This window comes from Cygnus olor, chromosome 2 (genome assembly GCF_009769625.2).
Source record: "Cygnus olor isolate bCygOlo1 chromosome 2, bCygOlo1.pri.v2, whole genome shotgun sequence".
In the NCBI taxonomy this organism is placed as follows: domain Eukaryota; kingdom Metazoa; phylum Chordata; class Aves; order Anseriformes; family Anatidae; genus Cygnus; species Cygnus olor.
The window spans coordinates 156,066,586-156,082,367 of NC_049170.1; the positions used below are offsets into that span (position 1 = coordinate 156,066,586).

General features: G+C 45.0%; 1 protein-coding gene across 1 annotated transcript in view; it reads right to left on the bottom strand.

Annotated features, from left to right (window-relative positions):
* KCNK9 (potassium two pore domain channel subfamily K member 9) overlaps positions 1–15,782 on the bottom strand; it is an 84,692-nt gene that overhangs the window by 58,273 nt on the left and 10,637 nt on the right. The window lies entirely within an intron of this gene.

Here is a 15,782-nt window from a genome sequence, read left to right on the forward strand (position 1 = left end):
CAAGGACAGACCCGTCCCCGTCACTTGCCGAACAAGACGTTCGCTCTTCTCTCTTCCTCTCTGCTTCCTTAAGTTTCACTCAGGATGCAGCTCTCGGGGTGCACTTCCGGGATTCCCATCTCGTTTGTAAGGACATATCAAGGAGCCCCCACTCACCTCAGGAACAGAAGTGACTGTACTGGGATTGTGCTCAACTTTGGTGCTGGAGAGAGAGTTGCTGCTTCTCCTGGGAGACATACAGGAGACCTAATGTCCACAGGCCAGCTGGATTCCCTTGCAGCAATTAGGACAGATACTGAATATACAGTAATTTTCTGGATTTTTTTATTAAAAGTGTCAATTCAACCCCTGGCCCTTTGCTTGGGAATACACCACTTTTGGCACACAACGTTTCTTGGGAGTAGGATGAAATTTCAGGCTGAAAAGCATCATCATTAGAGTCAGGGAGCATCTGAAAGGATCACAAAGGATCTGAATCCTGGCCTCCCACCACCTGGTTTCCAATAACACCATTTCTTCCCCTCTCCCTTGGACCTGTTCTTCTCTGTCTATCCTACTGCGCCATTAGTAGAGCAATAACAAGTCCCAAACAAGTCCCACCCAGTTCCAAAGGACTATCTTTACTACCAGACTAGTTCACCCACCTCTTGAATGCTTGCTCTGGAGTAATGACAAGCACGAAGAAGCACAAAGACCATCCCAATAAAAGAGATTGATTTGAAAATCCAGGGAAACCCTCTCAAACCAATGCCACCATCACAACCTTGGCTCTGAACCCAAGCAGCCACGTTCTGCCACAGCACTGTTACCAAACTGCTGTGGTCTTTACTCATAAATAAAGCCATGGGACAAGAAAAAACATCATCTTGTGCAAGGATTAAATACTGTCAGTTCCCACTGAAACCTGAAGCCCAGGTCCTTCTGGGAATATTATGAATGTCTCGGGCTAGTCACCAGTTTTGCAGGCTATTGAGTAGTTCAAAAAAGCATTAATTGGCACTTTTTAATTTTATCCATCATTGTTCACCTACAAGCCACAGTTCTGACAACAGCTGCCTTCTCTATAACCCTTTGGCATCTGACCCCGGGTAGAAATCCTATGAACTAGAAATAACATGGGGAAGAAACAAAAAGGGAGTAAACGAGAGGTATAGCTTTAGATATAGTCAAAAAAGCGGAACAATGCAATGGTAGTGAGTGCAGCAAGAAAAGACAAGTAGGGGACAATGTGACTGCCTAGAAACCTGCAGAGCATGAGGTTATCTGTTTTTTACAAGAGTGGGATTGGATCTGTGATGTGCTTGAACCAAACGTCCATGCTCCCCTGCACAATCCCCGAGCTAAGGTGTGCTGCGAGATTCTCTGCCTTCTGCACCCTGCGCAGTGGTGCTACAGCCCTCTTGCTGAATTTGGGGCTGCTCTGTCAGTGAAGGAGCCCTTAGCACTGGCTATGTTAATAACAAGGACATTTAGCTCACGCCAATTTATCTGCCACTCTGCGAACCACAGATTCTTTCCTTTTCCATTTGTCCCCTAGGATGACTTTTGCGCTGTTTTATTCCCACCATTCCCAGCCATCTTTATAAGTATGCTGTACTATGAGTTATATAAATACTGTTAATTAAATGAGACTTAGAGCCAGTTTGTAAGACAGTAGGCATTTCCCTGATATAGGAGAGCTACCACCACGCTCTCATACAGAAGACCACCATCACCACTTAGCATGCAATGGGGCATTTCTGATCTACCCGATACCAAACAGCTCCGCTATTACAAACTACGCTATTACAGCTGCTTCAGCACAGCTCAGAGCACCTTGTAGAATAAGCAGCAACACAGCTCAGCGATAACTTGAGGTGATAATTAAGGTTGCCGCTCTTTCCTAAGTGTCTGGATTTTTACGGGCTGCCTACCTTAATTCTGCCAGCCCATTAAAAACTCTTTGGGGAGAATGAGTACGGATTCGTACAAGAAAAAAAAAATAAAAAAATAAACAAGAATTTGGAGAACAGTAACAGGTGCATACAAAATGTAAATAATGCATTAGTTTATTGGATTTGCGCTGCGCTTTTGAAACCCCAAGCAAGCACCTATATTATATACTGTGCAAACATAATAAGATAAGGATTCTTTTTCAGCATAGACTGCACAAGGAGGGGAAGAGGGAGACACTTGTTACACCTATTGCACTTGTAGGAAACTGAGACACAGTAAGGTTAAAGTGTAGAACCAGGAAGGTCCCTGGGCACCCACAACAGAGGTACAGCAATGCCCATGCTGTATGTGTCTAGTTCACAAAGTAAAATTCAAAACCTTGTCTCAGGAGCTTGGAAAATGGGGCTGTGATGACTGTTACAGTGTTTTATTCAAATAAAAAATCCAGAATCGGTGCAGGGAACCAAAACCAGGTCAAAGACTTCCTCCTCATCTGATCACCATGCAGCAGCATCGCATGCTCCCTCCCTTGTACTCTCCCTCACTGGATCCTTTTCTATCAAATGGCTCAGCTTTAACAGCACGAGTAGAAGAAAGTGTTCACTCCCTACCTCCTCTTGCTTCACAGTAACCTCTATTTGTGATCTCAAGCATGCCTAAATGTGTGTTAGGTGCTGAGACGTTAACAGAGGGACAGTTCTGCCCACATGCAAAACTGGAACTGTTTAACTGGAAGAGTTCAAAAATAAAAGAAAAACAAAGCAGAACAAAAGACAACAGCAGAGGTGCCAGAAAAGCAGAGGTTTCAGTACTTGGAACAGGGCACCTGAGCATGAAAAAGAGCAAGCCTGAGACATGAAGACACATCAGCCATATCTCAAACCACAAGCATCTACAAGACCATGTTGATTTGGCCTTATGGCAAATGGGAACTGAGAAAGGGAACCAGTTGGGACACCCTCGTATTTCTAGGGTCGTATGCCCTGGCTCTGGTCCTGTGTTCCTGCAGAGCTGTCACCTTTTTCTGACCTATCTAATCCCCCAGGCTTGGATGCACATTGGATTTGATGGTTCTGATCCACCCACAGCACCTCTGCATCTAGGATAAAACCAAGCACGCACCTTTCCCATGTCCTTCATGACTCCTGTATCTAATCAATTCTCACAACAGTCTCTTTTTCTCTCTCCCCTTTGCATTTCCATTCCAGCTGGCCACTCGCCACAGAAGAAAAAAGCAGCACAAGCAGCACGCTGAAGAAGCTCAGAGCCTGTGACAAAGCAGCACAGAAGTTAACACAGCCCTGAGATGCCAGTCAGTTCTGCCATCTCCAGACAAAAGCAACAAGAAAGCAAATCACCGAGGTATTTCCATTCCACTTCTGAATTTGCCCTGGGCACTACTGACTTTTCACAGACTTGCAGAGATTGCTCTCTCCCTTATCAGCACCAGGACTCATCTTTCTGAGCTAGTCTGCCCAGCATGCGTTTTTCAACAATAACACCACTAAAGCAATTAACATTTCCTTTTAAGTTTTCGAGTCAAGGTAAAAGCACTCAGCCTGCAGAATGCCGCTTTCATCAGAAAGGGCTGTTGTGCTTTTCAAGAGGCACAGAAGGATCACTAAACAACTAAATACACCCAGACACAGAGACAGATTTGTAAGAAATAACTCGCACAGCGAGGTTTGGAAGGCAGCACATAAACAAGACCAGATTGAGGGGCCTGGCAGTGGACATCCTAAGAACAGATGAAGGAGGGCAGCAGCAAGCCATGGATTTTCCACCTAGGAATTGAGGAGGAAATTGTAACCTCCAGGCAGCACGAAATAACCTTCTAATTCTGGGCTGCTAAATTCGCTGCAAGTCCTGAAGCCTTTTGCCTGTAGAAAAACAGAGCCAGGGTATAGGAAAGGCTAAGTGTTGTCCTTCCACATCCCAGACAACACCCATGCTCCTGATACATCTGGCACATGGGACCAGCACAGCCACCCTATGATGGGGGATGCACCATGGTCCTAACACAAGAGAGCACCGTGCCATCCAGCTGGCATGCTGAAAAGACGCCACGTGCCAGGGAAAACTGGTCATGGGGCTGGCTAAATGTGTCTAATGCAAGGGGATAGGGGGAGGATGAGAGCCCATGGCAGCTGGCATCCCACTTGTGAAGGACAGGCCATGCAGGGGGGAAGAGCAAGAAGAGATGCACTTCTGCGAGCCTCTGGCTGCACACGTAGGGTTGACAGGCCATCGGCGTGTCTCAGCGCCAGCCCAGAAGGACCCCAACCAAAAATGAGAAACACGCCATCTGGGCGGAAGGTGCTGAGGCAGGTGGCATCGTATGGGGAAGAGATGAAGAGCTTGGCACAAGCCCCGGCAGGGGGGCTGGGCGAGGGGGTGGCTTTGAGTGATGTGAAAACCTGGCTGCCAGAAGTTGGACTGAGATCCACCAACTCATTCCGCACAGCTCCCCAAACAGACACACTTCCTTTTCTTAGAAGCACAGATGCCTATATATATTTAAATCACTGCTCTAGTCAGGGGTTGTACTAGCTGTAATTTGGAAACTTGGGGGGAGGGGGGAAGGCACTGAAGATTCCAATATGTAATTTTCTCTTTTTTGGCTTATTAGATTATACCCTTGTTTAAGAACTAACTGTTCTTTTACTTGGTGTCCTTTTGGCAACCATCTCTACCTAGCAATACGTGGGTGTGTGCACTCCCCCAAGTTCGCTTGTACTTGCATAGCAAGTTCAAATGAAATACAGCTCAGAAATTGTACTCCCGCAGTCCAGGAGCAGGAGTATTCAGAGCAATTAATCACTAAAATGAAGAAAAGGCAATGACTGGCACGGTAGAGGAAGAGAAAAAAAAAATGTTAACTCAGAGCACTACTGAAACGTGCTCAAAATACACAATCGGGAGTGGAAGCGGCACTCCTGCCGCGGCGTTGCAATGACGGCAGAGGAGCATCACGACAGCCTGGAGTTGTGCTCACAATCAAAATTCTTCTTCAGTGTGACGTTGTGACGTGGCCAGGAGAGTGGATTTGGCGGTTCCTTTTCTCCTGAGGTGATTTTGCTCTCCTCAATCACACGCATAACAGAGAAAACATTTAGTACTCCCTGAGTGTGGTTTAACGGAGAGAACAGCTCTGGGGAGGTTGGAAGGGCTCTGCCCCCCACTTTTCAGACTGAAAACAGAAGCATCGGGGTATGTGCCACACACTTGCAACAGCGGCTTCCCTCCTTGGAGGTGTGTTTTCAAGACCCCAAACTGGAAGGTGTCCACAAATCCAGCTGAAGTCATAAAGCAATATTTAGGCTTGGAGAGTTAGGATTGCAATTTATTGATCGATGATCTGGCTTCGGTGCCATGAACTTTATGTCTAGCATTTCTACCCTGATGTTGTCTAATCCTGCTGAGGTAGGACTTTCCATAGCCAAGTACCTCCACGGATCAGAACAGTGGGAACAGTTTAACTCTCTCACCAGTGCCTTAACCCCAAAGTTTGCTGAAAACTGTTGGTAGCCATTCAAAAGAGCTGTGCTACTAAACAGGGCTGATGTTAAACCTAGGGCAGAGAGCACACAAAACCTGTGGGTTTGGGCAAGGCTGTGCTAGCGTGCTTCAGCCCTGCTTATATTGCAGCTTTGTAAGCAGCATAAACCTCTTACGCTGTCCCGGACTATATTACACTGTTAGCTGTGCGGTGCAAATAGCCAGGGAACGGTTGTGGTAGTGCTTATCTCTGGAGGCTTAAAAAATCAAATGTGTAGCTTCAGACTCTTTCAGAATGGAAAACGCGTCCTGCATCCAGATCCTTATGACCAAGCAAAGCATAAAGAAAGCCCTCAGCCAAGTCTGATCCCCACTGGCACCCCAGGGCAGGTCAATCAAGCTGTAGTTGTTCTAAATGACACTCACACAAGCTGTGATGCTCTGTACATGCGAGCCACCGCATTCAGGTGGGATATCCTCACCTATCTCAAAAAAAACATCAAAGGAAATCAATGTCAAGTGTTAATTGGAGCACCTCAATACCCCCAAGAACTTCACCCTTCCCTCCCTGCTGGCTTTTCCTTTTCCCAAAGCATCTTCAAGCTTTTCATGACCACACAGCCCCACTCCATCTTTCCCAGCTCCCATTTCTCACCTCATCACCCACTTCCCCATCTGCAATGCCATTTGTGCCAGCTGTGACTAGCATTTTTTGGCTTCTCCAAAAATGTCTCCAGGCATTGTTCCTCACAGCCTCTTGGACACAAAAGCTGTCCCCAAACTAACCCATGAGGCCAGTATTTTTCCTGGGATAAGCTCTTCAGCTAGGCAGTGATGGTGACAACTGACAGCTATTAGGAGAACTTGGCTTTATACACTGACCTCTTGAACAAAAGAAATTCAATATCTGGTAGTAAAGACACCTGGAAAACCACATAACTGTTATTACTATCACGGTATCTTCTCCTTTCATCCTATTACTTGTTGCCATCATTCACGTCTTGTTTCAAAACGACAAAATTTCCCTAAGCAATTACTTACTCCCATATTTTGCAGGTATTCACCACACTCCTGTGAATACCAACAGCAGTTTGCACCTCATGAGTCAGCATGCAAAAAAAAAAAAAAAAAAGGCAGTTTTAACTTCTATATACAAGCAGACCAGCACCAACTGCAGCTTTCATTAATACTTCAGGTGGTGACTTGCTCCCTTGGGAATAACAGGATAGAAAAATCCTCCATGGGAAGTTTGTGTGCATGTAGCTGAGGAGGCAGATCACCAGAGGACTCAGAGTTACCAAGCACCTGTATCCTTTCTTTAAGTTGTCCTCAAAGGCGTATTTTTCACATGTTCCTCAATGACTTCGCACCCCAACCAACCTGTTTTCCAAACCCGTATTTGGCAGGTATGAGCTTACTTGGCTTGAAAACGAGCCTCCTAAGTGCAAAAGCTACTTTTGAAAATGGAGCTTTAGTCCTGTGGTCTTCTAGACACTTTTTCAAAATTACCCTGAATTTCACACTGGTACAGAGCCCGGTGCAGCAGGGCTTGAATCCAAGGACAGGACCAATCATCATGACTAGCTCTAAGTTTCAGTGAGTGGCAAATTAGAAGAAAACAAACATCAAATCCAACTGCAGATATAGCGGTGCTGTTGTCACTGCCAAGTGACAGCACACAGCAACTCACCTTCTTGCTCGGTGGGTCCTATAATCTGTGCAGAGCACCGCACCAGCAGCTCCCCAGTTAGTAGGGCTAAAGCTAGCAGGGGTATAGCTGCAGTAGGTTGTGATTTTGGAGTGGATGCACCCTGGCATCTCAAAGGTTTCAGAAGATAACACACAGGCACAAAAGTTAGGGTTGCACACAAAGACAGGCACCTCTGTCTGGGTTCCCCATATCCATGGCCTCTGGTCTTTTTGGAGAAACCCTCAATGATGCCATGTGTGGTGTCTCTCACCTCTCCCATCCTATGCTGGACCCAAATCCATCGCACCACTGTTCCCCTACTGTCACCTGGAACTAGTGGTTCTTGTTACTTTGGCGGACCAAAGCAAGGCCATTGCTGCTTGCCACGGCAACAGTTCTGATGGTGAAGAGGTGCCACAGCTCAAGCCCTGCTCAAACAGGAGATGGGTGAGGCAGAGGTGGGACCATTCATGCAGCAGGTTAGGAGCTGCTGCCTACTCAGCTCGTACATACACCTGCTAGTGTTTTCATGGTTGTGGTCACCAGCCAAACTGCAACATCAGGCCCCTGACTCCAATTCCTACTGCACTGGGACTGAAGGAGAACCGTCAGCCAGAGCAGCACCACGTCCACCTCCTCAATGCTACCACCTCTCCATCGGGCCCTTGTACCCAGCATGACCTCCAGACACTTGGAGGAGATAAGCCAGAGCCTTGTGACTACACTAACCTCTGCTCATTCCAAACACATGCCCAGTCCCTCTTACACTGACCATTACTTCCTCCTCCCCAAATATGGGGAACATCCTCAATGAAGTTTCCCAAACTGATGCTTTGCAGTTCCAGTGGACTGGTATCTTTTAACAAAAACATCTCATCCCCAGGCCTCCAACCAGCTCTAAAGAAAAGGCTTTTCTGATCTCAAAATCCATGTACTGCCTTTCAGCTGTATATACAGAGCAAGTCCATGTTGGCACATGTACTCCACCACTTTGCCCCCTGCTAAGACAGATATTTGGGATTAGTAAGTGGACAGAGTCATTAATTCACTCTCCCTGCTCCCCACCTCACTTTTTTATTTCTTTTAACTCCAAAAAAGGATGAAACTGGAAATTTTCCTAACTACCTGAGTGCCTAGCTCTGAGCTTGCTGGGGCTCTTTCTAAGGTGCACTGAGGTTAATAAAGTTTGCACAGTGACACGAAGATTGGAGGACGGTTTGCAGCTGAATAGGGATCTCTGTTCAAGCAATGGTTGATCCTTCATTAGATCAGCCCACAGGTGAAATGAAAGTGTGGTGACATTAGTGAACACCCTAGTAGAAGCAAAGAAAAGACTGCAGACCCACAGATGAGTCACGAAATCTGTCTGTTCCCCTGCTCTAATTACATTGCTCATCCACGAAAAGCCTCTTTTGGAGCCATTAGGTCAGAATCTGTTCTCCCCCAGCTGTAAATCCCTCATAACTCAGTGAAGTCAATCGATTCATATTGGTGTAAGCAAAACCAAGCACAGTGCACCCGCACAGCCTTTGATCTTTCTGTCTCCCTCTGAGCACAAACTCGCAGAACGCCATTAAAGAGACAGGAAACCCCGGCTCCCTCACGGGGACAGTAAACCCCCAGCCTGCCTCACGCTGCAGGCACTCCGAGAAGCAAGGATGACACCAAGCACTGCAGTTGGGAGGTGAAGGGGAAGCCAGAGGAGAGACAAAAGCCTTCAGCCTCCCCTTGAAGATGAAAGGCTGTGGACGTCCCAAAGGGCCTACGGACGCCTGTAAAAGGGTTGGAGCATGTCACATCAAAAGGTTATATATTTAAAAAAAAAGTCTTTCTACCTACCTATATATGTATATTCAAATTTCAGGTAATTCTACCATTCTAAACAGAAAAAGAAACACAGTGAAACGCAGCTCCTGTGGGCTCTCCAGCAGTCTCAGTCACCATGCTCACACATGAGTGATGTCCCTCAGGGGGCCGTACTGGGACCCTGTACTATTTAACTGTACTATTTAACACCTTTGTCAGTAACACGGACAGTGGGATTGAGTGCATCCTTGTTAAAGTTTGCCGATGATATGCTGGAGGGAAGGGATGCCATCCAGAGGGACCTTGACAGGCTTGAGGGGTAGGCCCAGGTGAACAACAAGGCCACATGCAAGGCCTTGCAAGACGTGTTGGGGCAATCCCAAGCACAAACACAGGCTGGGTGGAGAATGGATTGAGAGCAGCCCTGAGGGGGCACCTGGGGGTACTGGTGGATAAAAACTGCACGTGAGCTGGCAATGTGCACTTGAGGCCTGGAAAGGCAATCATATTCTGGCTGCATCAAAAGCAGTGTGGCCAGCAGGGTGAGGGAGGTGATTGTCCCTCTCCACTCTGCTATTGTGAGACCCAACCTGGAGCCCTGCTTTCAGCTCTGGGGCTCCCACCACAATAAAGACATGGAAGTATTAGAGGGAGTCCAGAGGAGGGCCACAAAGATAATCAAGGGCATGGAGCACCTCTCCTATGAGGACAGGCTGAGGGAGTTGGGGTTGTTCAGCCTGGAGAAGAGAAAGCTCTGGGGAGATCTTACAGCAGCCTTTCAGTACCTAAAGCAGGCCTACAGGAAAACTTCGGAGGGACTCTTTGTCAGGGAGTGCAGTGATAGGACAAGGAGTAATGGCTTTAAACTAAAAGAGGGGAGATTTAGATTAGAGGTTAGGAAGAAATTCTTCACTCAGAGGGTGGTGAGGCCCTGGCACAGGCTGCCCAGAGAAGCTGTGGATGCCCCATCCCTGGAGGTGCTCAAGGCCAGGCTGGATGGGGCTTTGGGCAACCTGGGCTGGTGGGAGGTGTCCCTGCCCATGGCAGGGGGTTGGAACTAGATGATCTTTAAAGTCCCATCCAACCCAAATCATTCTGTGATTCTAAGCACACCTTTTCTAGTATACAGAACTAAAATGCTAGGATACTGCAGACCAACAAAGCCAGACATTTCTGTTTCAGGAAATCACCTGAATGAATGGTCCAAGCAATGGTCCATTTTGTCCTAACAGACGTTTTCAGCTTCTTCCTCTTCTTCAAAGTCTCTACCAATGTGCTGTGCAGGAAAACGTGCCAGCTTCTCCTTGGCAAAGAGCTCTGCACTGTGAATGGAAGCAAAAGTCACCAAAGGACATAGGATGTTCCCCCAATATTATGTATATTAGGCAAGCGACCAAAGAATGGTCCTGGGTCATAAGAGCATGATTCCTTCCTTTCAAATCTAACATCACTTCTACTGAAACTGTTAATGACATGTTCTTCTGATTGGGAAGATCATTAACCACCTGCTTAGTCCACAGTCCTTGCTCTTACTTCCTAGATCAAAAGGGGCATCAAGTTCTCAAAGAGAAGAGGGAACACCTTCAGCAGCCAAGAGCAGCTTGGCTTGAACAAATTCGATAGGGAAGCCTGCAAGAATAGCTTGAATATTACTGGGTGTGTTGGAAGATGTGAAGAGTAAAAGAAGAAGGTGATGAGACATAGACTGGAAAGCATAAGGACATTCCTCTGTCTAGGACACTCTCCAAGAAGAAGCACAACTGAAGAATATAAAGCTTTCAGAATGCAGAAAGCTAAAAGGCTCTCCCCGTCTTGGACGTCCTGAAACTAATATTTGTTCTTGAAAAGTCATTTTTTAAGTCAATGGAGATGACTCAGGAAACGAGAGCTTTTGAGGAGTTGTTTCTAATAACACTGAAACATCCATGAATATGTATCCATTTTGGATATATATTTACACTTGTTTTGTTCAGTTAATGCTCTTTCAGGGGAGAAAGGGGAAAACCTGTTACAAACATCAATCTCTGTCAGGTCTCCTGCCCAAGACCCTGCATTTAATATAGCAGCTCTAAGTTCTGAAATGAGGTCCCCTGGGTTATACATTTTCCACAGCTCTGAAATCTGTGTAGTGTGATGGAGACAACGACAGAGATATCTGTAATGGCTAATAAGGAACTATATTGATTTTGTTGGTTATATGATGTTTATTTACTTTCTTAAGCCCTGTTTGAGAACATTTTCTTTTTTTTTTTCAGGCTGCTGCAACATTTTCCATTTGCTACAGGAGCTAATATTGACGCTGCATTGTGTGTGTGTGTGAATTTGTTGGATGAGTAGGAGGGGATACTTCCTTCAAAATACAGGCTCTCAAGACCAGATTCTGAACACGTTCATCTCTGTTTAAAGCTAGTAACTCCACTGAAACAACCTGGTTCCACAGGATTTACAAAGAGCAACTGTGATCAGAATCTGTCCCAGTCTGTCAGGACCCACCATTTTTGTCTGTTGGGAAAGACGTAGGTGGTCTCTCCCACTCCCTGTTGATGGAAGGGGGTGGGAACACAATACCACATGTGAATAAAAAAGCAGCTTTATGGTGAACTGATACATGAACAGGAATTAACAAGGTGGTGGGAAGGGAATGAATCAGCTAGTCCCGGTGAAGACAAAGAAAATTTTCAGACACTGGATCTCACCCACTCAGCCACAGCACCTTTTCTTGGTCCCTGTGATATCTCATCTCTTCCTCTCATAAAAACATACTACGGCAATATCAAGAAAACCTATAAAAATGACACTTCCAGAAGCAAATCAATTGATTCTACACTCAACCAGTGATGTTACGGTCAGTCCATGCATGCCAAGCCAGTCCCAGACCTCCAGAATCATTTGTGTGGAAATGAAGCCTGTGCCAATACTGAAGTCTAGAAGTTATGGAACCCAACCAACGTTTGGGCATCTGCACTTCCAGGTTTAGGGATAAATTCACCCAAGCTATGGAACATGATGAACTATATGGTTGTGATTCTGGGATTATTTCAAGAACAGCATGCATCTATCTAACTATTACAGTATAAAGACCCAAACTTAAGCCCATGGAAGGGAAAGCAAGTTGTGAAATACTTAAAACAAAAATAATGGAAGCTTGTACAAAGGCTTAGAGGGTTCTTCTGGAAAAAAAGTACATTTGGGCTTAAAATCTGTGTAGTAAATTATCTGTTCTCCCCTTGGTACAGGCAAGTAATTCCTCTCACTTTAATGGACAATTTTATGGCTGCTAATAACATTTGTAGCTAAGATAATGACAAGGATAATCAAATCCCATGCTTGAGGGCATAAACTGATTGCTGCGGGGGTTAGCAACGAAATCACCATCGCCATATATTGCACAGGTGTATTATGGGATAGGTTTCTTTCCTCCAAAGTAGAAACACATTGGTGTCTGCCAAGATAACAGATTGGATGATTGTCTGTGTTATGGAAATTGCTGGTTTGTATGCATGGGATCTAGGGAAAGAGGAGAAACCTCTTTGTTTCAACATGACAATTTGTAACCCAAAACACAAAATGAGCAGGAGCTGCAAGATGCATTTTGATGCATGTTCTAGCAAAACAGTTCTCTTAAAGACAAGTTCAGCCCTGACTGCAATGAAGCCCACTGCCAGATACCAAATGTTGCTGTGCATTTAGCATGGTACTCAGCAACACCCATAGAGTATACAAGCCCAGCAGCTGAGGACTAGAAGGAACCTCATTCAACTATCTGACCTCTTTCAGGATGCTTAGATCTCAGTCCGTCATTTGGGGGTTGTTCAAATTATCGCTAGCTCCTGTATAGCAGTTATCAGCTTCCCACTCCTAGGAACACATGGCTTGGAGGGACTTCAACAGGTAACCTAGTTTATTCAGCAGAGAGGAAGGCTGAAGTATACCAAGCCCACGCCTGCTGGACAACTAACCTCTTCAGATAAATATCCGACCACTGGCACGTGGGAGGCTCCCTGCAGATGATGTGACAGCTGTTTTCACTGCTGGCAGTGAGTCTACATCTGCCATGCTGTACTGCAAACACTGTGGGAAGATATGTGGAGAAACTTATCACTGTCCTCTTTACAACAACAATATAAATATTTGAAGGCTGTTACTGTTCCTCTCTTCATTTTCCAGACTAAACAATCTCTATTCATTTCACACTGAAGACAGGCCATTCTCTTAGCATTTTGGTTGCTTCCCCTCCTGACACTGATTTTTCTGTCCCTTTCTCAAAACTCTGCACCCAAAATTGGACCCAATTTTCAAGCTGATGCCATGCCAATTCTAACAAAACAGAATAGCTGCTTCTGTGACTCACATCCAACACGTGCCTGATTTGAACATCTCACACTAAAGACCCGTATTTAGAATACGATCCAGTTTATCACCGTGTTCTGGTTGCAGTACATGCATCTAGTCAGTTCACATCATTTTTCTCTGGGTGCATTTGATTCTTCCTTCTGAAGTGTAATACTTTGCACTTGTCTTTATTGAATTTCATCATATTGATTTCAGACCATTTCTCCAATTCATCAAAGTCATTTTGTATTCTGCTCCTGCCCTCCCGAGTGCTAGCCACCCCTCTCACAGTTAATACGTGTACTCTCTGTTCTCTCAGCCAAGCCATTAATGGGAAAACTGAATAGTACCAACCACAAGACAGATCCTCGTAAGACCATACATGTTATGGCCATCCAATCTGACAAAAAACTACTAATAATTATTGTAGATTTTTTTTTATTCCTGTTGTGAAATTATCCAGTGGCAGATTTAGCAAAGGCCAATCAGGCTTGTATTTTCTGCCCTATTTACCCACACCTGTGCAGAGTGTGCTCTTGTCAGACATGGGATAAGTGCTGCCACACTGCAACCCCTAGTCCACAGTGCGTATGCTTCCAGACCTTGCACCCCCCTGTATTAATTCAGTCCAGCCCATGTTTTTCTATTGTACTTATGAGAACTCAATGTTATTATAACGCTATTATAATGTTATTATATACATATATGCAATAAAAGTCAAGATCTACTGCACTCCCATTATCAGCTAAACCAGCTACTCTATTGAAAAACAAACAAACATGGAAACAAACAAAAACAATTCAGATAACTTTGACATGAGTTACTCAAGAAAAATCTGTGCTGGTTCCAGCTTGTCCCTTGTTATCCCCTAGGTACTTTCACACCGATTGTTTACCAGCTTGGTCAAATATCTTTCTGAGTATCAAATTTAGGTTGACTGAGCATTAACTCCCCATGTTGTCTCCTGTCCCTTTTTCAGAGATAGGCAGTGTGTTTGCTTTTCCCTGCAACAGCCACCGGTAGAACTGTTCAAACAGTAGCCATAAAAAAACTGGTGACAGAGCTGACTGAGCAGTTGCTGCTAAGAGAAGAGAGGTTGATTCTTATCCAGATATTCAGCTGGAGACAAAATTGTAGGATGCGCCAATAATCCCCCAGGGAAGCAGGAACCTTTAGCAAAAAAAGGACAGGATAAACTTACATAGATCCCAAGCAAGATCTGAGACAAACTTCAAACAGCCTGTGTGTGTACAGAACCAGAGAAAATCAGGCAGGAGGAGACTAGTCCATACTTTGCCGCAAGGTAGGACAGCATGCATAGGTCGTTCTTGACAGATGCTTGTCTATCCTGTTCTTCAGGACCTAGCAAAAAAGAGCCCACACCCTCCCCAGGCAATGTATTTCAGTGTTTCACTAGTATCACTGCTAAAAAGATTTTCCCTCTGTAGCTAATCTAACTCTTCCTTGATGCTGTTTAATAGCTTTTTCTTATTCACTGTACCAAACTCAAGCTCTTCAGGAACAGGCTGTGGCTTTGGTCAGATCTGAAAAGCCCAGGCTGGATTCTTTCCAAAGAGATCACAGAAATATTTTTTAACTGCTTAGCACCCGACCTGCAAGCCAGGTTTCAACTAGTCATCCAAATCAGGACCACAAATGTTCGAGAGCCGGCAACTTTCCTTGTGATACCTATTGCTAAATACTCAGAGCCAAGCTCGCATGCCATGCTTCTACCTCTTCGGTATCACCAGCCTTTACTGTGGTTCATCTTGAGGAAAGAAAAAAAATGTTGAAATAAAAATACATAAATAAATAAATAAGCCAGAACATACTCATCTTCCTAGCTTTGGAAGCAGCAATATAGAGGTAAACCACAGTCAAACCCACGATTAAAAAATCAACACCAAATACCAAAGTGCCAGCAGCTGGCCTGCCTACGTTGTAAGGGCACTGACATCAAGCTTCATGCAGCAGAAGCGATGCAGGAAGACTGCGAGGCTTTGTGGAAAATTATCTCTGGTGCCAGTCCAACAGTTAAAGCAGAGCCGAATGCAGCCCATACAGATTAGGTTATCGCTTAATAGGATAGGACTGGTACAAAGGCTTCTAAATGAAAATATAATTGGGGGTGGATATTTGGGAAGAAAACAAAAATAAAGCCATGCTGAATCATATCAAGTGCTTCTCAAGTGTTAAAACAAACCACTTGGATGTGCAGTACATTCATGAACTGACTTGTAACACTGCTAATTTGCTTCTGTTGGCCTACATGAGTAGGTATCAGCTTATGTTGTTTCCTCTGACTGGCAGAGTGCACTCATTAAGGCAAACACATTGCTACTAAAGCCCTAATTGTTTTGAAAAGTGCCCTTTAAATAACAGGCCTTTTACTACTAGGCAGGATGTGTTTTAAGAGCAAATCATGAGCTTAAGCCTTTGCTGCCAAAAGACTGGATGCTCATTTATTTGTTTGTCAGGCAAAAATACCAGAAAATAATGCAAAACCCGACTGCACCAGTAC